We start from the raw sequence: 22,376 nt of genomic DNA on the forward strand, positions 1-22,376 counted from the left end.
GAAGGAGAATTCAACCTTAAAGGCGAAATTGAAATCTCTTGAGTCAAGATGGAAATCTACAAATTTTGACCATGATTTTATAGTGTTAGGTCCTGTCAATCCTTCACAAATACAACATTAGCAAAGAAACACAATATCAGAATAAAAACTAAAATTAAAGAGGAGTTAAGTTTTACTAACACCTTTTGAAATTTCTTTGCCATGTTTTTCCATTAGGCACTGATCTTTAGGAAGAGATGTTGAGCAACAAGTCTCAACAGCAAATAGCTCAGTTCAAGGATAGTAGTGGTGGTGGCAATGGAGTGACATAAGGTGCAGTTCCTTGCTAGAAATAATGTCCCTCTGAAGCAGGATTCTCTATACCAACCCAAATAAAAGCCTCCCTCCTGCCTCAGCTAAGCCAAAAAACTCTCTAGACACTAGGCTCTGATCGCAATTATCTCTAATGATTAATATTACTTTGATTTTCTTAGCCTGTCACAAAAGGGAAGGTCAGTCTAGCTTGCTGTAGGAGCAGCAGGGCAGAAAATCATCAGTTCCCACGTGTACCTGGTTCCTGCAGAAAAAGTAGAGGAGCCGGGGGGGAAGAAAGGAGCAGCCTTCCCAGCAGGAGGATGGAGAGCAGGGATGACTGCATGGGGGCGAGAAGGCAAGGGAAATGATGAAATCTAGCTCTGACATACCCAAGGCACAGCTGGTAACATAAAGATTTTATGGTAAGTAGTAAGTGACAATAAGTATGCTTTCCTCACTATGTTCTTGTGTCAGAGTATGCTAAACCATTCTATGCTGCCTGGGAGTAATAGCAAAAACTCATGCTCACTTGCTCCCTTTTTGTCTCCACTTTTCCGTTGTCCAGTTATTTAAGATCAGCCACAGTACAACTTCGCTGCCATTAAGCCAGCTTCATCCCCACTGCAAGAAAGAACAAGCTTTGGTTCTAATTCATTAGTAAGTATTATAATAAATTATGAACCACCCTGAATTATTAATTAGCCAGAAACAAATATTCCAGACACAAAAACTATTTGACAGCAGTAAAGACTTGCTTACACAAAAAGGAGTTATAGATGAATCCAGCGTAATTACTCCCAGACCACACAGACCACAGACATTCATTCTGGCATAAAATTGAGAAGTCCATGCATGGAGTTACCTAAGAGTCCAGTCTGAAGGCTGAATTCAATCCCTCCCTTCCTCTGAATTAGCTCCATAGTGCAGACAAGGCTATATAGTTAAACTGCAATGCAAAGAAGGCAGGAACAAGTGGCAAAATTGCTCCTTAAGGAATTACCATGGACAACTTTTTTTTTATTTAGGCTACTATTATTCTAACTATACATAACTCTCATAATAAGCATTTAATCAACTAATCCAATCACCCAGCACTTTTTCTGTCCCCTTTCCAGAAGGCTGGGTTCCTATTTACTCATATCTAACAAGCAGCTTTGTACACTCCATTAGATTTTGTGTCTCTAGAGCCTGGTTCAAATTCCACACACTTTATTCAGTCACCTTCAAAGCACTTACATGATGGTTCATCACACCTAAAGCTTTGTACAAAGTCTGCTGCAGGAAATCATCAGGACTCTTTGGCTTACAAATTTCCACAATCTAGTCCTCAATAGAGCTGGTGTTTGCTCTGGGACCATGTCATTTGCTCCCCAGCAAAATGCTTCTCCCAAGTACCAACACTACAAATTTGAAGTCTAAAGGTGACAGCTGAGAAGAGGTCATTTTGATCCATGACAGCATCCACAACAGGGACTCTGCTGCGTATACTCATTCCTCAGATGGGGCACACAGATGGAAGCAGAAGCAGCAGTCTTTCTTGTTTTGAGACATTAAACCTAGCAAAACAAAGACTGAAGAAATGCAATTGCTACCCACAAGTATCATGGAAGACAAAACCCAAGAAGAGAAATTACGTGTTTAAATTCAAGTTCAAGGTGGAACCTGAAAAAGTAGGCATAAAACTAGCCACAGATAAATTTGGGGTGAAAGCTAGAAGGTGGCATTTTAGCCAGTATAGCAGCTAACCTCCTGGGGAGAGTAGAGGGCACTCAGGACTCAATCTCTTTCTGACTATATGGCCGCACTGTTAGGGGAGCAGGAGTTTTGGTCAAGAGTTCAAAAGATCTTTTCTAATCTTCAATTCCTATGAAGCAAATCAAGTTGTTTTTCATTCTCTGGACAATTCTAAGTCCCCTTTCCATATTTGTTGATTATCTCAGGCTATAATAATGTATTTGATGCAAGATTATTACATAGAAAAGCATCAGTCGCTCTTTTTACAAGCGGGCAAATAGAGGCAAGGAGAATACGTGATGTGGCCAAGGACAGGCAGGAGGACTGCAGAGGAGCAGGGATTTGGACAGAATTAGGTCAGGTTTAACCAGGGGACTGAGCAGACCATTAACCAGGGTAATGACTGGGTTAAGAGCAGCACTTTGTGCAGTAGCATTTTGCTTGAAGAGTGTTTGTGTACCCACTTGGTCACGTCTAGACTTGTCAGAAGAGGTGGAAGGGACCATTGAAACATACTTACGTCCCACTTAGAACTAAATGTTGGTTTGGTGGTTTTTGGTTTTTGTTTTTTTTTTTTTCATAAAGATGGAGCTCTGCCCTGTACCTTTTCTATAACATCACATAAACTTTGCCTTCCTGCCCCTCCACCACAAGACTGCTTCTTCAAACCCCAAATCTCAGAATTCCACTCGGTGTTTTCAGGCAGAAAAATATTATTTGTAATTACTTGTGAACACATGGTTTTGTTGCTGGTGGAATGTATTCAGCTTGTCATTCTTGGTGAATTACTAAAAAATAAAGATACCTGAAAAAAAAATTGCATGGTTTTTCACAATTGGCAGATGTTACTATCTGATGAACTAAGGTTTTCTTTGCAACAGTACAAAATAGAAACATAACCAGAGATGTGAATATGGAGTGATGTTATAATTTTAATTTCACCATGTTTTGCTCCTTGTCTCATATATTTTGGCATGAAATTATAAGGTATTTATGACGCTGTAAGACTTCCATTTTCTATGTACATAAAGCTTCTGAGGAAAAATTATCCAAAAAATTCCTGTTCATTTTTTCTAAGAAGGATCCAGGGAAAAATAACTAATAGGTGCCACCATTGCATTTAAAAAGGATAGAGGAACAAAAGGCAAAAAGAGAGATTAACTTTTTCTGATTCCCTATCTGAAAACAACAGTCACAGAAATATGAAGCTCAGCTTCTGATATCACTGAAGTGATATGATTTTACCCGATAGCCCTGTCAAAAGGAATTTCTAATATGCTGAATCAGAAAATACTATGTTGAAATGGTCTGACTTATACTTGTAGAAGTCAAGAAGTTCCAAGTTGATGCTAGATTTTGTCTTTAGCTCCCCTGGTTGTGCTGAGAGGGCAGAAGGCACAGACTTCTTCAGTGCGTGGCTGTAAGTCTAGCCTGGATCAGAAACACCTTGTGTTGATGGAATTAAGTCACAAAATTTGACCTGAGCACAGCTATGCAATTTAACAGACCCAGATCTTGACCCAGTATCAGCGCTTTTCAGAAGCAAGTTTTTATGGTTAAACTAATGAACAAGAGTAAGAGACACTGAAGGGCTTAAAATTAGTGTTCACAGACAATAATTACTGTATGTTGCTGCAGTCAACACAGCTGCAGCTTAATAAAATAACACTGCTGTAAGCCTAGACCAATGTGAAGGTAGAGACTTTGTGACCTTAGAAGAAAGACTCTTTCAGAAAAGACCTGGAGGAAAAAAAAGAAAAAAAAAAAAAAAAAAAAAGAGAAAGAGAGAGCACACCCTCAAGTAAAGCTCAGGCAGGGAATTCACTAGCTATGTGGGACATTCAGCAGCTCTACCTGTTCTTCCAAATCATACTTATTTAACTTTCTCCTCCCATCATCAACACTAAGAAACCTTGTCTTTAAAACCTGATTCATTGCAAATAGTTTTTCTAGTGGATGCTCCCTGCAGGACTGTTGGCAGGTCTGTGCTAGGACAGCAGCAACTCATGGTCACGGTTCCTTAAGGTCCTCCCTTCGGAAGAGTGTCTTTCTGCTGACAGACAGGATCTGCTGGGGCAGATCTCTGCTTTGCTCTACGTAGGAAGAAATCCAACCTGCACAGGGGTGGTGGCAGAGCGATTTAAACCACAGTATGTCACGTGCACATTAAGTTCTTGTGCAGCCACTTTCTCATATGTAAAAAAGCATCAAATTGCACGGCTGAATGGAAGCAGAGGCAGAGCACGTTTCTCATCTTTTCTAAGAGCTACCTGTCGTTTGCAGGCTTCTACCTCTGACACTTCACAGACGCCTGTGGAGAAAAGAAGACTGCAGCTTTCCAAGGATACTTTGTAAGCTGTGGCTGCTACATCTTGTAAAAAGTTCCAGTGAAATAAATCTCCTATCTTATGTCAATTATTCTCCAATTTATTGCTCTGGAGTTAAATTGAATTTAGCTCTGGGTACCCACCTGATCTTTTGCAAATGACAGTATGCCTCTTCATGTTAATTTAATGACATCTGTTTTTAAAAAACATTCATGTCAGGAACCCATGATGCATAAGTAAGAGAAATTGGAGCATGGCAGATTGTCTAGATTTGAAAAGACTCAAACCAATGACAACTTTGAACACAAATACAGAGAAATGTTCCTGACTAGCATTAGAATCAAATAGCCTTTAATTTTAACTAAAGTCCTTGAATATTAATGCTCATGGGTTGAAGTGGCGAGTCTGAGACAGTCACCATCTCTCTTCAGGCTGCTTATATTGGATTCATTAGCAATTTATCATTAACGTAAAGGCAGAATTCAATTCCATCTGTGAGCTCCAAAGCACATAAGGCTTGGCGTACCTGATGAATTGCAGATGAACAAGAACTGGAGTTACCATAATAGAGGTTAAAGGCTTCTGGAAGCTGCAACAATTTCATGGTATTATGCAATTTGGATAATAATTATAGCCATCAAAGGTAGAGTTTAAATAACTCCTTAAAGGCAGCAGTCGCGTAAACTTGAAAACATGCTGCCTTTTTTAATCTCAGATATCTAATTAGAAGACTGTTTTAGGGATCTCTAACCACTTCAGACATAACTCCCTTCAATTTTTTCGAGCTTCAATTTGATATTATTCAAGTCATATTTCTTCCTAAATGTGAAACACAATCTTAAGCGCAAGCGTTGGGCCAGGCTGGGCGACCTGAACAATGTCAAGTAGTACTTAGAGCCAGGGAAACCAGCAAGGCAATCAGAAGAGAAAGACAACGCTTGACGTGAGTAGCAGGGGAGCAGTCTGGCCCATTATAGGCAGGTTAAATCCTAGGGATTTGACTGCTTTGCTTACATACACACAGTTTCAATAACACAAAGGCTATTCATTCACCTTTCTCCTTTTCACAAGAAAAATTAGGTGAAAGAGTTGCTTCTGACAAATAGCTTTCTTAGCAGGCTGCCCCTGTATGATTTTAGAAGATGGCGAGGTACAACACTGTCTACAATGAAGCAGCAATAGTGGCTCTTACTAAATACCAGACCCTGTCTTTAAGGCTTCTTACCTGACCGTATCTATTATTAAATATTTTGATGCCCAGAGGAGGCATCAGAAAATCATTTGGGCAGGGTAACAGTAGGGGATAGGAATAAATTAGTCAGACATATCATTGTAAAGCCACCTTCTAAATAGAAAATCTCCACCAGTACTTCTTTCTCACCATTATATTACAATTTAAAACAATCAAAATACAATGGCTGGGTTTTGCACACAAACATAAGCAGAAAGACAAACACTACATGCAATGTAACAGGCAAATGGAAACACAAAATATTAATTCAAGCCTGTGATCCACAGTTAAATTTGTGTGCAATAAAATGGAAATGTCATGTGTGAACATGGTTTCTTTATGTGTGTACATACATTGATTTCTGAACTTTGCAAAGCATTAGCTTGACCTTTAAACTAAACTAGGAACTAAACCTACAGTTGTATAAAGGTCACTGAAGTGTAAGGACACTTACCACTCGAGAGCTTGACCCTATGCAAAAATAAGGAGTGAAAAGCCAAATTCAACTGAATTGCTTATAAAAAGTATTTAATATAATGTTTTTCTGTTTGGAAACTATTATTACATTATCAGCCAACAGAATAAACACTTTATGCATAGCTTCATGAAATGAATGCAAAAGCGAAAACACAGCCAACTTTACACATAACGGAACAAGAAAACATAAAAAAGCATCAGTGAAGGAATCACAAAGTTACCAGAGTAGTAGGACCAGAAAGCACATGCTTTCCTATCTACAACTCCTACGTCTCTTCCTCCCACCACCCTCACTGAACCTTTACTCATATATTACTCTTCAAAATATCCTCACATGGAAATCAGATATGAAGGAAGATATAAATTAGAGTTTTATGTTTAAGGGTCAGCTCCAAGAGAAAATTTCAAGGCAAGGCATCACATCCTAATGCCAGTGTATTTCACAGGGAGAGGAAAGATTGCTTCAAATGGAAAAGAGGGACTGGCATGGAAGTTGGGGAGAAAATTGAGGTTAATACCACAAGTGTGAGTAATACAACTGATAGAAAAGCACAGAGCTGTAAGGGACCTTAGAAGTAATGACAAAAAAAAGCTTAAGTGCAGCACAGTTATCTTCTACCTCCACCCTCTGAATGGCAGAGGAGGAAAATAATTTCAGGAGCTGCAATTTTGAATGCAATGGAAGTGAGCAGAAAGGAGTAGGACGCTGTCACTGAGAGGGCAGATGAGAGTTTATTTGTGTTAGATTGAATCAAACCCTGGAATCTTTTTTTTTTTTTTCCATTCACAGAGAAAGCATGTTGAGTCAAAGGTGTTCATCAATCCAGCACTAATTTATCTGAATTGTAACTCAGTTATGTTACTAGTGATTGGCCACTCATTAAACTTTTTCTGTGAGATGCAAGCAAGGAGATGCAAGGATAGTAATCATTTCAAATATAAATGAGATACAAAAGCTAATGTAACACTTGCAAGTCATTAAAAGCTGAAAAGGAAAAAATAAAAAATGAACGGGAAAGCTTGAGCCCATCTGGGTATTATCTATAATTAGAACAAGTGATTATACAAGCAGCCAGAGAGTAAGTACATCCCACCAGTCCCAAAAACAAAAACAAAGCAGCAATGGAGCTGTAGAAGGTGTGACAGACAGAGAAAAAGAGTCAGGTAATAATGGATTTTCAGACTGTGTTACGTAAACAAAAAATGTTCTACTTTCATTTTTTTTCTTTAAAAGAGAAATGTGGATATTTTTTTTTTAAAAGGTAGAATCACCATACTTCCTGTGATTTGTTGTGTTCTAGTGGCCTCCAATGGATACTTTTGAAAGTACTTGCTCTATAATACTGTAGCAGAATTATACAGCTGTGCCTCACTTAATGGTTTTTATATGGCATTTATTGCAAGATACTGGGAAGGGGAACAACATAAGATCTTACAGACTTTTCATCTCTTTTCCTACGTACAAACAGACACTGGCACTACCATATTATCTCGTCTTCAAGAAAGGAAGGAAGTGTGACCTTCTCTCAGGTTGTAGCAGTGCCGCCTGAGGACTTACCAAGTTTGATACTGACCTTAGCCATTCATACATCTTGTGAACACACAAAAGGGAAAAAAAACAACAGGATAACGAGAGTGCAGGCAGCCCTCAGGAGCCATGTACAGGACAAAGATCTAGCAGCCTCTGGAGATGCATAGCACAGCTGACAGCGAGTCTCTGGAGTCATAGCTTTCCCCACTTCTTTCCAGCTGGTAAATTTGAATAAAACACCACTGAAGAAATATTCAATACTTTCATGTCTAAGTGAGAAAACACTGAAGTCAGCACTCATTTACATTGATTTTGTTGATTGCATACTGCTGTCCCTTGGAGAAGTAGCAAAAATGGGGATGGTTTTATTTCTTTTTCTTTTTCAATGATCTAGGTATAAAACCAGCTCTCATAATTTATAATCTGGAACAATGAAGCTCTAAACAGCTTTTCTGGGTACCGGGTTTTGTTTTAGTTATTTAAGGCTTCTTTACATGGCAAAGTTAATGCACAGTTAATTGGTGTAGCAAACTTCTGTCCCTGGGTCAGCGGATAGCTCCCACTAGTCATGGCTTTCCTTTGCTCCCGATCATTGATCTTCATCGCTGTCAGTGTCTTCTCCCAGCTGCAGCTCTTAGTCCTCCCTGCCCCATTCCCTAATCCAGTCCTCGCATCAGCCGTCTCCTCCTGCTACATTCACTTCTTCCAAATACTTCAAAGCAACATCTTTCTTAGGATAAGCTTAAAAGCCGTGGATACAGGGAATGACATAAACCTGCATTAGTCACTACTTACACGGAAAATAATGGTGCCTTTGTGCAAAGTGGATTATCCTGCTTCCGAAGAAAGTGAAGTTACTGGGCACACCTAATATGTATTATGAATACAGAATCACAGAATCATTGAATAGTTTGGGTTAGAAGGGACCATTAAAGATCATCTAGTCCATCCTCCCTGCCATGGACAGGGACCTCGTCCACTAAATTAAGTGGTTCAAAGCCCCATCCAATCTGACCTTGAACACTACCAGGGATGGGACATCCACAATTTCTCTGGACAACCTGTTCCAGTGTCTCACCACCCTCACAGTAAAGAACTTCTACCCCTTGTCCTGTCACGACAAGCCCCACTAAAAAGTCTCCATCTGTCTTATAAGCCCCCTTTAAGTACTGGAAGGCCACAAGGTCTCCCTAGACCCTTCTCTTCTCCAGGCTGAACAACTCCAACTCTCTCAGACTGTCCTCATAGGAGAGTTGTTCCAACTGTCTGATCATTTTCCCGGCCATCTTCTGGACATGTTCTAACAGGTCCACGTCTTCCTTGTGCTGGGGGTCTCAGAGCTGAACACAGTACTCCAGGTGGGGTCTCACAAGAGCAGACCAGAGGAACAGAATTACATCCCTTGAACTGCTGGTCACACTTCTTTAGATGCAGCCCAGGATAAGACTGGCTTTCTATGCTGCAAACACACATTGCTGGCTTATATCAAATTTTTCATCCACCAGTACCCCCAAGTCCTTCTCCAAAGGGCTGCTCTCAGTCTATTCACTCTCCAGTCTGTATTGATATTGGCAATTGCCCCAGCACAGGTGCAGGACCTTGCACTCAGCTTTGTTGAACTTCACGAGGTTCACATTCACCCACTTCTGAAGCCTGTCGAGGTCCCTAGAGATGGCATCCCTTTCCTCAAGCATACCAAAATGTGCAAAAGAACAATTAGCACAGAGTAGGTAGTGCGCTGTAAATTCACATCCTGGTTTATTTTGTGCCAGTCTACCTATCAGACATGGCCTTCAAAATCCAAATTCAGTCAAAGGAATCATATGTCACCATCATCCCACTGGCTCTTGTTTCCAAGGATTCTAGGTCCTCCCAGCTGAAGATAATCCTTAGTTGCCTTCAGACAACATCCTTACATGCATCCCCATGCAGGTCCTAACCAGGGAGAAAACTGAGAAAAAGCTTAAGAACTCAGAACTGTTATATGCTATTTGCAGCAAGCATGTGACTGATGATCTCTGCCAACGGCTTTAACAGAAGTATACTTACACCCTAAGGTCCTGTGCCCTCATACACTTCTCAGCTTCCTCCCACAATACATAAATTCTTGGATTTTTCTCTCTCTCACTCTGTCTCTCCAGAAATTTTCTTGAAACATTGCAAGACAGAACATCCGTAGTGTAGGTTACAACTTAGAAGTACGATTGGTGCCCAGAAATCTAACAGACTTCTAATAGCTAACATAAAACCACAGCTTTCATTAGTCAAAAAGCAGAAAATCAAGGGTCAACTAAATACACAGTTCTTTTGAAGAAAAGAATCCATTTGAAGTTGAAGACCACAGCAACCTGCTTAACTCAGCACCTTGATCAACCATTGCTGTTTCATCACTATTATCTGGATTTAAAATACTAAGTGATAAAGAATTCCATATATCCCATTGACTGATCCGTTCAGCCACCATCTTACGTGCCATCTCCATAAATTTCATGTTGCTATTATACATAAAACGGAAGACTTACTAGGTTTCTTTACTGTAAATTTAGTAACTGCAGATCTTTCACTACTGCTCAGTGTGCTTTGAAGCTCTGTTTCTCACAAAGCTATATAACATCTTTTAATTCTTTCAAGTACAAAGTTTAGTAATATACTTCAAAGTCCCCTTATACACAGAGATGTCTGACACATTCTCAAATTCCCTGAAACAAAGATCTATACTCTTGTGTCTAGCTCCTTCAAAAGAGTGCCCAACAGTTTCACGTTCCATTAAAAACTGGGGGAGGGGTTATATGTTATAACATCTGCTACTCTTACAGAAAAAAAATTCTAGTTTCAGAATTCTTTAAACAGTTCTTTAAAGCAGTTTGAATTTCCTCCTGTCTTTCATGTCAATCTTTTTTTTTTCTTTTCCCCTCAGCAAATCCAATCTCTGAATTTTTGTGGGTTCTTTTTTTTTTTTTCCCTTTTTGATCTGCAAGTAAACAGAAAGGAAGTCAGACACAAACACTATAACAAGCTTTAGACGTTTTTGGAGGTGTTGCCTAAACAACCTAAATCTCAAGTGTGATGATTTCTCACCCTCCCCAGCAGGATTTAGGATTTTAATGAGCCCATAGTCACATAAAAACTTTTACAGAAGCGCAAGAGAGCAAAATCCATTAGCAAAGAAACAAATTCTTTTTTAGGATCTGATCTTCAGAGGAGAATGCAAGGTGGAAATCCTGTTTCTTGGGCACACAGACAGATCTTACTATTAATATGAGTCAGTAGGTTCAGCTGGAAAAGTGTCTGCCCCAGTTCCCACACTTGCTTTTACAAGTCTCTTCTTAGAGATAGCAATCCACTGGCCCTCAAGCTTCCAACATGGCATCTTTGAAATCCCATTTCAGAAACCTTTCTGCACAGAGGCTAGAAGGACATCCCCCACTACTCTGACAAGGTCTATTTTCAGTTTACTGGGTCGTATTGAGAAAGGATTTATGCTCAGAAAAATCTTTTTCCCTTTTTGCAAAGGTGCAGAACCATAAGGACTGGTCAGTGCAGCTGTACAAGTTGCATCCCTCAGGGCGCAGGGCTTGTGGTGTGCCCTACTGCTCAACCCTCGCAAGGCTCTGCGTCTTGAAACCACTGGGAAGGGGGTTGTACATGAGCTTAGAAACTCAATCTGACCAAATCAAACAACTAGAATCCATTCCGGTTTCATCCTTTTCTCTTATAATTTGCTAAACAGTTTTAGAGGTAGCCTTTGCAAGAAGCTCTGAGCCCTGTGCAAGGCGAATAGGAGACACCAGAAGTGGTTGTCGGACCCAGTGAAGGAAACGGTATCAGACCACAGAACTTCACAACTGACAGAAATGTTAATCTAGACGGTGAATAGCCTGTGGGTCTCAAGTAAAGGGCAGAAAGAAAGGAGAGAAATGGCAGCGCCAGAGAAAGAGACAACTAAGATCAATATACTGTGACCCATGACAGCGCACTAAGTGCTCCAGTGTCAAAAGGCTGTCTTGCCTCTATTTATATCATAAGCAGGGAGGTAAGCAGCTTTACTGAAAAAATATTCAAAAGCGCCTGCCTCGTGATGGTTTCTTTAAGTGAATGGGTTTAGGTTTTTTGTATTTAAAGGAAACAACAGTTCTAGATCAATGGTTCCCAACTGGGACTAAATTTCTACACACAACTTCAGCTGAGGAAAAACAACAAAACAATACTTGACAATTTTCAACACAAAATAACCTCAGCTAAGCTCTACCTCTGTACATGTTTACCTAAAAGAGCACACATACATGCAAAAAATATTTTTATTTACTACTAACTGGAGAAGAGAAATGAATGTAGAGATAGTGCTCCAAATTTTCCGAAATGGTCTATGGCTCCACAAAATATCCGAGAGTTAGTCTGATATGTATTTTTTCTGTATGCCAAGCAGGTAGAGTTCTCTGCAAAAACCAGAAAATTACCACCTTGAAAAAGACTGTCAGAAACATTCAGCACTATTCTAACTTTACTCCCACTCAGTGGCAAAATGGTGTCACTGAAGTTGAAAAGAGCAAAATTAAGATAAATGCCACACTTTTTTGAACTGTCTGATGTAAAATCTTGTCAGCGGCAAGAAAGCTGTCTTTCAAGATTTAAAAAAAAACAAAACCAAAACAAACAAACCCAACCCAAATCTCTAGAGACCACTCCTGCTCACAGGATGTTTTTCTGTATAGCTTCAGATTATTCTACATAATAGAACCGTTCCCAGATGAGCTATCGCTATCTTTTCCTTTCCTATTACCACTAGACCTGCAAGCATATTAAAAAAGACTTGGTGTAAACTGATTACTTTAAAATTCATTCCGTGACTCTGCACTGGCACTAACTGATGGCTCTAGGCCTTGAAAGAATGCCAGATTTACTGGCTGTCTTCAGTAACTGCCTATTTTACCTACATCAGTTTAAACAGATGTATAGGATAAGTAGTTTAAATATGCCCAATGTCATAAACATGACTCATCTTTGTAAAAGTCTTAGTATCACAGAGCAGAGCTCTTTCTGCTCTTTAAAAGATTATGTATCAAGAGCCTGGGATGTGCAAGTACTGCATTAAGATTACAAAAGAGAGGCCCCTTGAGAAGCTTTACAAATGACTGGTACAGATATACAAAGTGCTTTGGAAGGAAAATTATCTTCTCTTTTGGTTATCAGAAAGGATGCAAATCTTGACTTAAAAATTTGCATGCTGTACCAATGTAAGGTGGTGCAAACAAGGAGCTGCATTATGCTTGGACAGCGTGAAGAGAGCCAAAGGACTCCACATCCACTGGACTAGCCATAAATAGGCATTCCTTGACACATACGTACCTTAGTACATTAGCTAACTTGCATTATGTCAAGTTTTTAGAAAAATGAAATATTTCCTACCCTTGAAACTGTGTAATGATAGGTTTTCTTTCTGCAGAAACCATTTTTTCTTAAATCATCACAGAGTGCACTTAAAAAAAAAAAAAGGGATAGAGTGCTTGGGCTTGCAGGATAAATATATACAAATTATTGATAAGAAAACCTCAGTGTTTTAATCAAAATTAGTTGCATTGATGAGCAGAAACATTGGTTAAGAATATAATTCTCATCAAAAGCAAAATTATAAAAGCACAGTATAATATTCCTCTCTCTTCATTTGTTCAGTGTGATAAAGGCAAGTATAAAAATTCCATCACACAACTTACTCTAAAGCATATTCAGGAGGGGATTAGAGGTGCTGCAGTGAGCTGGGTCAGAACAAACTGCTGAAGACTTAGAGCGAAGATACAGTTTACAACCAGAGTCCTCATGTGACTCAAGCTATAAAATTATCCCTGTGATAAATCACCAGTACTACAAAGCACACAATATTAGAGAGGGGATTTATGGTCCACTTGTTATAAAAGTTGTAGACACGGAAATACTAAAAATTATTTTCTATTGGAAATCTGAAGGAGCAAAGTATAACAAAGACATTCCATATATTAAAGGAGAGCATTACAGTCATTTTGAGTCAGTGAGGTGAAGCTCACATGCAATCATCCAGCTCCCTGGATTTGGTCTGCCAAACAGTGAGCAATCAAACCACACGAAATACTGTTGCTCCGTAGAAGTCTGTTCATCTGTAATATTTAGCAAGTGTTCGTCATTCCATATCTGTTTCTTCCTCAGAAAAAAAAAAATGTTGCTTATGATATAAGCGAAGCCTCCTGCCCTAATGAGAATCAGGCTTTTTTCCTTTCCCCAGAACTCTAATTTTCAGTGCTGGGGGTAATTTGCTGAGGGCAGGAACTGGGAGTTGCTGCACAGCTGCAGCCGTGGGCCTCTCTGCGGTCACTTACTCCACTGGGAACACCCTTGGCTTGCTTTCTATTTTATATAATGAGCGTACAAAGTGTTTTCTGGGTAGACACAGCAAACTTCACACCATGGATAGTCTTCAAGACTGTGATTCTGCAAAGCGCTGAGCGTTCCAGTCCCAGTGCAGTCAAGTACGTGTGTAATTTTGGGAATGAAAGGACTGCCACTGACATATATACTGTCAAAGTGCGTGGAGAGACACCTGGAACGGCACCTTTACCTTACGTGCCTGCGAAGCGCTTGGCATATGCTAAGTAGTTGGTGAGAGCAACAATCAACGCACACAAGAATTTTTCATGCCTCTAATTATATCCAGTACATTCAACATCTTGCAGGACTAAGCCCTCAGAGGCAGCATACAGAAAAGACAGGAGAGGGGGAGATTTTGACAGAGCATCAAAGGGATACAAAGCTGGATTTCTGGAAACTGGAATCACACGAAGACTAAGGCTGACTGAACAAGGGCTTACTGGAAGCATTTGAAGAGTACAGTCATAATATCCATAGTACAGCATTGTTAACTCCTAATTTTGGCATGTCTTTCAGCCTACACAGTGTTTTTCTTGAAAACTCATATTCTGAAACAGAGACACTCAGACAAGGTTTTGAAAAAAATCTTAGCCAAAGACAACTCCTCACAAAGCAGGTGCTTGAGGGTGGCTGGAAGGAGGCAAGGAAACTTTGAAAACCTTTCCATTTCTTGAGCTCTCTGCTGGATCTGTGAAGGTTTTCTCATTTCTCCGCTAGACCGAACTGAAGTGCTACAGTGGCTTCCATCCTGCAAATCATTCTGGTGCAGTTCCAGCTGAGCTTTGTGCTAGACTGCTTGGAGGATTACAACCTTAAACAGCATTTCAAAGGGGCAGCTGAAACTTAACCACATGCTAGAAAAGTGCAAATACCTTCACTCAACTCAAAGAAAGGCTGTACGTTTTTGAAGTGAAAATGTAAAGGTTTAATGCAAATCCATTCAGCAATTAGTAAAGAAAACGAGTGTGTTATTAATGTCTGAAAAATCCTCTGCATTAGTTTTCATAATGTTTTCTAAGTACGTATTAACACTAGAAGGAGACAGAGGACAGTACCTTGAAAGGTGGCTCTCAAGGCATTTCATCAAAGCAGGATTTAAATCTGGGAGCAAAGTGAGATCTCATTCCCAGACAAAGAGAGAAATTGCAGACTGAGAAGTTATTTTAAAACCTTTTCTCCCCACAATGATCCTTATGTATTGTATTAGCACTCCACATGCTACAACTACTTTAATAGGCATTTCAACCTGCAGGGAAGTTAAAGAATACTGCAGCTAGTGAATATTATTATTCCTACTTCTCATCAGTGATTATAAATATTCTAATCATGCATTATCTCATCTAGCCTAGGAGATATCAGGGTTGCTCTTCAAACACACTTCTGGCGCTCTACAGATTTGGAGAGCTTTATTCTTCTCATTCTGCAATCATGCACTTTATGCCGGTCTGTTAGGGAACACACAGTTAAAAAGTCTGAATAAATTTCTGAATTTTTCCTCTCTATTCTCAGGCACATGAATTTGAGGATTAGGGCATCAGAAAAAACACCTTTGTTTAAAAGGTCTTGAACCTTCCCTCCCCCAGGATCTGGAGACCGCTGACCACCCCTGAAATGAATCAGATTGGTTATTAAGGATCTATATTAGACATTTAAATTTTAAAAAGTTTTGGTCATTCCAAAGAACGACTTCTGCTGTTTCATGTACTTTCATGGATAAAAATAGTTTTCCCCAAATCTTCCAATATTGTCTTCCCTCACCCCAAATTTAGCCAGGGATTACCAGGGAAGGAGCAGAACTCAACTACAGAGCCAAAATAAAGTTTCGCCAAAAGAGGCCAACAAGTTGCGACGTCTGCCCACTGCATTGCCTTGCCATAGAAGCAGAAAGTACTGCCTTCACAGTGTCCACTCCCCAATATTTCTTTCCTTTGGGCAGGGTGAGAGTGTTTTTAATTACCTTTAACTTTGAAATAGCAATCTTACCCGTTTCTTGCTTTGCTGGGAATTGTCCCAGCCTGGGGGTGGAGAGATGGGAGATGAAGAGATGTTGCTAGGTAAAATGGAGAAGTGGACAAGTCCTAATGACACTTATAGCTCTTTAGTTTTTATAACCAACAGTCTGAAGAATAACAGAAAGGCTGAATAGGAAATTGAGTAAAAAAGTAATTATTATCCTTGAAGAGTGATTGTATACATTTACAATCATCCAGGTTTTCAAGACTGCAAGGAAAGTAACGCCTAATTTTTAGAGCGCGAATAAGAAGGGTAAAAGAGAAAGTGAAAAAAATGCCAAGATCTGTTTATCTGTTCAAGGGAACAAAGAGGTCTGATCCTCTTTCTTTCCTGCTGTATTTCCAAGGTCAAATACAGCCCTTTGCTGTACAAGACAACAACCACAAACACGCACCTAGAAAACAGAACCGTGGCAACACAGCGTCTGCAGGTAGGAATTCTCCCCGAAATCCTCTGAAAGTCACGGAAACTGCTGGAGTCCAAGATCTGTAGCAGGCACAGCGCAGTGGCAGGTGTGCCAGGCTCTCCGGCTGGACCGCAGCCCTTCTTCAGCACCACTTGACTCCCAAAGAATGGGGGCCTGGGGGAAAACGCCAGATTTGGAACAATAAGAAGGGAAAGCCTTGCATTCACACTCTTCTCTGAGGATCACAAAAAGCCTTACAAACGTTAATTACAAAAAAAAAAAAAAAAAAAAAAAAAAAAAGCCTTTGCAAATCCTTCCAGGAACAGAAGGATAGCTTTTAACAGCCATGAGTTCAGTGGCTGTTGCATACAAGAGCAATTCTATACAGCACACAGAAACAAGGCGTAAGTCAAGTGTAAAGAAGTGAAAGGTATTAAATGACCCTGTAGTGGGGATTTCAGCAGAGATTTTAACTGCTTGAGATGGATTGTGTCTGGAACAGAAGTATTAATACCCTTATTCTTCCTAAAACTGCAATACCATCTTTACTGACCCCAGGAGATCAGTGCCTTTCTCTATAAAGCCCATCCACAGGTCATTAACACACTACTATTTATCACAAAGCTGTTTCATTAATGACTCACTCGAAAGGGTCGGCACAACTCTGCTCTTTGAAAGATCCCTCAAGAATTATCATATTTGAAGACTTTCAGCATGGAACTGAAGATTAATTCTTTAACCTGAGAGTCATTATGGGCTGCTTAAATGATTGAAGTAAAGAGAGAAAGGCTTTATGAAGTTCATACATCTATACAGGATAGCTATATTGGAAAAGCTTTCTTTCTTTTAATTAGATTAAACTGCCAAGAAGCAGAGGGAAAAGGCACTTCCCTGGCCAAAATCTCCTCACTCCTATTCCCCATGCAATTCCACCAATGCAAATTCCTACCAAGTGAAGTGGAGCACTCTATTTGCTCAGCTGCATGCTTGAATCACTTCAGGTTTCTGTTAGGGGATCCTCCAGCCTACGCCAAGGGTTCTAACATCCCAGATCTATACAATTAGGACTACCTTGCCTTTCTTGGACAGTATATGTTACTTTGTCTGTTGCTGTATCTTAATACAAAGGCTGTGCATTTTAATTGAAAGATTGTGTACCTTTACCACAATTTATTATTATTTCACTGGAATCCAGCAAGAAAGTTGGCATACAATTTATTTTTTTGAAGTGTACAGCAGTTTGCAATTGCTGGTACTGCACGCTTTATGTTCTGCCCCTAGCAATTCAAAAATATATAATTTATTGCCCATATCTGCTAATTTAGAACAGGTTCGGTGCTATGTTTTACCACAGCCTTAACCAAATTAACTTACACGATGTATTTGCTAATACTGCAGCAAATAGAAAAAAAAAAAAAGGCAAGAATACAAACATAGGTTTTGCAGGATTCACATTCTAAGCCCAAGTTCCAATTTGAACTCTTGAATCTTATTTAGTTTATTAGAAGTGAGGCTTTCATACTCACACCCATGGCCAGGAAGAGGTACTAACTCACACAAAAACCTTGGGTTTCTAGAAGTGATTCCTACTGCCACTCTTCCAGCAGCAGCAGCTACCTTCACAGCCATCATGCGTGTCACATTTCTGAACTATTTTAGACAGTAAGGTCGTGAGGTCTTTTTCTGTGCCTTAAATCTCTGGAAATAAGGCAAGACATCACTGTAAAACAAGTTGAAAAATTTATCCTTCTTCAGAGGCAAAAGTATGTAAAAATGAAATTATTTGTATAAATAAGGTTGGTTGCAACTAATGTCGTTTATCTTAGCCTTTCCAACCAAAGATTTACAAGAACACAAAGTCTTTCAGAGTTACTTATAAATTTAAAAGTTACAGATTTTTTTCACTGATCTGACCTGGGAGGAAAATAAAGCAGCTCCAGAATATACATTACTTATCAAATTCAGAAGACTGAGATTTGCAGTTCTAGCCTATCATGCTAAAAAAAAAAAAAACTTGCACAGTAACTTAAAATGAACTGGTAAGAAGCAGCAATGGCTACTTTAAACTACCTTTGCCTCCTGCAAAACACACAGGCTGCGGTTTCCTTCACAAGCTAGCTGCAGGAAGCAGAAGTGGCTGGAGAACCCCAAAGCTCTTCAAGTTTCTGCTATGCCAGCGTGCAGTGCCCCAGCTGAGACCACCAAGTGGTACCCTAATGTGAGTAATAAAAGGAAAAATGCAGAATTTCAGAGGCACCACAGCCTTTGAGGTGGTTTCTCCTTTCTAGGAGTCACCAAAAGCTATGTGTGCTTACAGCACAGCGCAGGTGTCATAGCACTACTGTGAAAGAAGGGAAGAGCCTGTTTTCAATCAGAAATACAGTGCAAGACAGCTGTTAGAGGAAACAAAAGCCTCAGACTGCTGTTCTTTCCCCAGCCCACCCCTGCCTCGGACTCTGCACCTCGCGGTGGCCAGCTGTGTCCCCTGAGAACTGCCAAGTAGGCTGCTCCCACAGGTACTTTCTCACGCAGGTTGGGCAGAGCCACATGGAACAGCTAAAACTGGTGCTTTAAACCAAGGGTAAATATGTTTACTTAGTCAGCAGGTTGTGAAAACCTGGCTTTAAGAAACGAGCTGCACAGGGGGCCTCTGGTCTCTCTCCCATTCCTTCCTGCAGCATCCGTTCCACATCTCATCCGTCTTTCCCCCCGCCCCAGCTCAGAGCTGATGTTTTCCAGTTTACAAGCACTAATTAACAGGATCCAAACCCAGCCAGCAGTCCAGCTGGTCAGACCAGGACACACACAGCCCACAGCCCCCACTCCCAGGTCCATCCACCAAGGCAAAGAACTGCCCGGCTGGTCACAACCAGCCCAGGATTGTGGGAGTTATTTTACCTAACGCAGACAGATTTTCCTGAAGCTAACTAGGGAGATTTCACATAAACAGAGTAACAGAGCCCTGGAGTAAAAAAAAAAAATCTCTTGGTAGGACAGAAAGGCACTGAAAATAGCTGCAGGTCAATGACCTTTTATGTTGGCACAGCTGGATCTGGGAGCTGAGTCTACATTACTTACATCTAAGATGCAGTATTGCACAGTAAGGTAGGAATAACTTTTATCAGCAACTTCAATCGTTTTCTTTCCCCTTAATTAGTCCTATATGTTGTAGCAGGAGGAGGAGCTGTGGAAGCAGATATGGAAAACTGCAGAAAAGCAATAGTTCAGAGAAGCGAGGGTTTGCACCAGTTTAAGTAACTTTGTGGTCTTTGTGGTCGATAGTACTCTTTCCAACTAGTATGTCCTAACACTGACACAGGCCAAATTATTACCCTTACACATAACTGCTGCAGAGTTACAGCAACCTCACCCACACCCCCAGGGGCAGACCCGAGGCCAGGGCATTCCCAGGAGTTAGTTTTCCAGTCCAACTTGGCCGGGGAACGAGCTCTCCGGGCGACAATGGTAATTCCTAACCTGATACTTGAGCTCCTCCATGTGGCGAGCAGTGGTCTTAATCTTTCCTGTGTGTATCAAAGAACTTCCCTATTCTTCACAGCGTTTTTCCTTTCATTATTCTTCTTACAGAAAATTAAATATTACCAAAGATACAATATTACACTATGGGGCAAGAACGATTAGTTCTGAGGATAATGAAAGGAGAACAAAGGCAGCATTACTCTGATAATTGCTATTAGTCACGAATGGGTACTTTCATAACGTGATGTAGTTAATTTGCATGTTCACCAAAAAAAAAAAAAAAGAAACTGTTCTAAGTTCAGATACAGATCAGCTGTTTTAAACAGTCAGCTTTGGACAAATTCGTACATGAATTCAAATAGCCTCTTGATGAAAGTAGTGCCCTTCCCATGGTGAAATATCTAGCAAAATGGATTCTATTATGTTGAAGATTTACAACTTCTACTCTGTCAAGCTGGAAATAACAAGGCATAGTGCAGGTTTATTCCTTGAAAAATTGATAAAGAGGTTTTTTACATTAAGTGCAGCCAAGGGAGCATCTATCTGCCTTTTTTAAGACGTATCTGGGAATTAAAGATGGCATTTGTTTAGAGGAAAAAGGCTTGTGATTCCAAGTACATCGGTACAAGAAAGCTATTAAGGACATTTATTTTTCCCAGCCATTTAACTTTCCAAGTTGTTTTGCATGCTGTAGAATATTGTTCAGTCAAGTTTAATTCTGAGCTGAAGGCCAGTATCCTCTCCTATTCCTGTATGCCTCCATGGCAATGCGGTTTTACTCACACATGATCTAACAAGCTCACACGCTTGCTCTTCCACTGACACTGTAAGAAGCAACAGTGAAACTGCTCATTTTTAAGTTCACTTGTTGTTTTGATACACGGTCACTTCTCACGCGTATGCCTACATGGCAATGCAGTTTTACTCACACATGACCTAACAAGCTCACACGCTTGCTTTTCCACTGACACTGTAAGAAGCAACAGCGAAACTGCGCATTTTTAAGTTCACTTGTTTTGATACACGGTCACTTCTCACGTCATAAATTAAGTTCTTTAATGTGTATACTCAAAAAATATTTAGGTTGATGACGTGTGGAGCTCAGATCTTGTTTTAAAGAAGTTGCCTTAACTTCTGCATGTTTTTTCTTGGTTTTGGGGGGTGGGGTGTTCAGCACTACCATAAGAAAAATCAGCAAGCAGAGGACACACATCTGAGATGCTTCAGTGGCAACTAGGCCACAGGAAAGGAAGGAGAGGTGGCAGGAAAAATGTGACCTTCGCTAACACACCTATATTGAACGTACAAGCAAAAGAACTGTATTTCAGGAGGGAGGGGGGCAGACACAGTTACCTCCAGCAACTTTCCCAGGCTTGCATGGATAGCCCATTTTCAAAGTTCCTCATTTAGCCCACACAGACTTTGTAAGAGTCAAATGCAGTGGACAGCAGACAGCAGGGAAGAGGAAGTGAACTAACCTCACCTCCTCCCCCTAAAAAGTAAGAACTTAGAAAAGCTTGTCAAAAAAAAAATAAAAATGAATGCTCACAAAAGGAGTGCACTCTCCCTAAAAGTTTTCAGCTTTTTGAACTTCATATCTTTATCAGGCAATCGTCCAGTTACCCACAAGACTTCCTAAGTCTGAAATTGTACAAACTAGAAATAAGTTGATCATTCAGTGCTTTGGCTCTCAGGAAGATGAAGAAATGCCCACAGAGATTCTAACCTTCAGAAACTCATGAGCAATCATAAGTTCCCCTATAGCCACATCAAAAGATCTCAAATAACGCTTTCAAACCTGCCTCTGCTATTGCCATTGCTTTATCAATTGTTACAGACAGAGGGAGCAAACTACTAATCAGAGGGAAGGGAAAGGGCTCATTTGGTGAAGAAACTGCTCTAAGAGGAATAGTCCTACAGCACGGGTGGGAAAAGGATGGCATGAGACCTGTTCGTTTCATGACTGATCTGTAGAGTCAATTTTCTTCAGCCTAGAGACCCACATGAAAGTCGAGAGACAGAGTGTGTCTCCATGTTCAAGCACCATCAGTGCTTTTGTTTGATGCACGGGAATGCTCTTGCTTCATTTCCAATAATAACAGGAGGCAGGAAATGGGAGAAGATGGAAAATAAAGAAATAAATAAGAAGGAAAGGAAAAACAAGGGGAGAAAAGCATTCACGTATCCTGAGGAGCTTGTCTTACAAAACGTTGTTTAAGCCAATTCCCACATACAGCCATGTGGTTAACTAACATAAATTCTGTGGCATTTGCTGTTAAAAAAACCTCCAATAATAAAACCTTCTCTTTTTTGGGGTATATTTAACTCTTTTTTTTTCATATATTTATTTGCATTATGCATTAGAAATGCTATGTTTTTGTTCCTGAAATCCTCATTTTCTACAGACCAAGCAGCGCAACGAGAACTTCCACATTCCATCCCATTCCCAAGTCATACCCTGGAGGGACTCTCGGCTCACCAAGTCCT

Source organism: Charadrius vociferus, unplaced genomic scaffold (genome assembly GCF_000708025.1).
Source record: "Charadrius vociferus isolate BGI_N301 unplaced genomic scaffold, ASM70802v2 scaffold217, whole genome shotgun sequence".
In the NCBI taxonomy this organism is placed as follows: Eukaryota; Metazoa; Chordata; class Aves; order Charadriiformes; family Charadriidae; genus Charadrius; species Charadrius vociferus.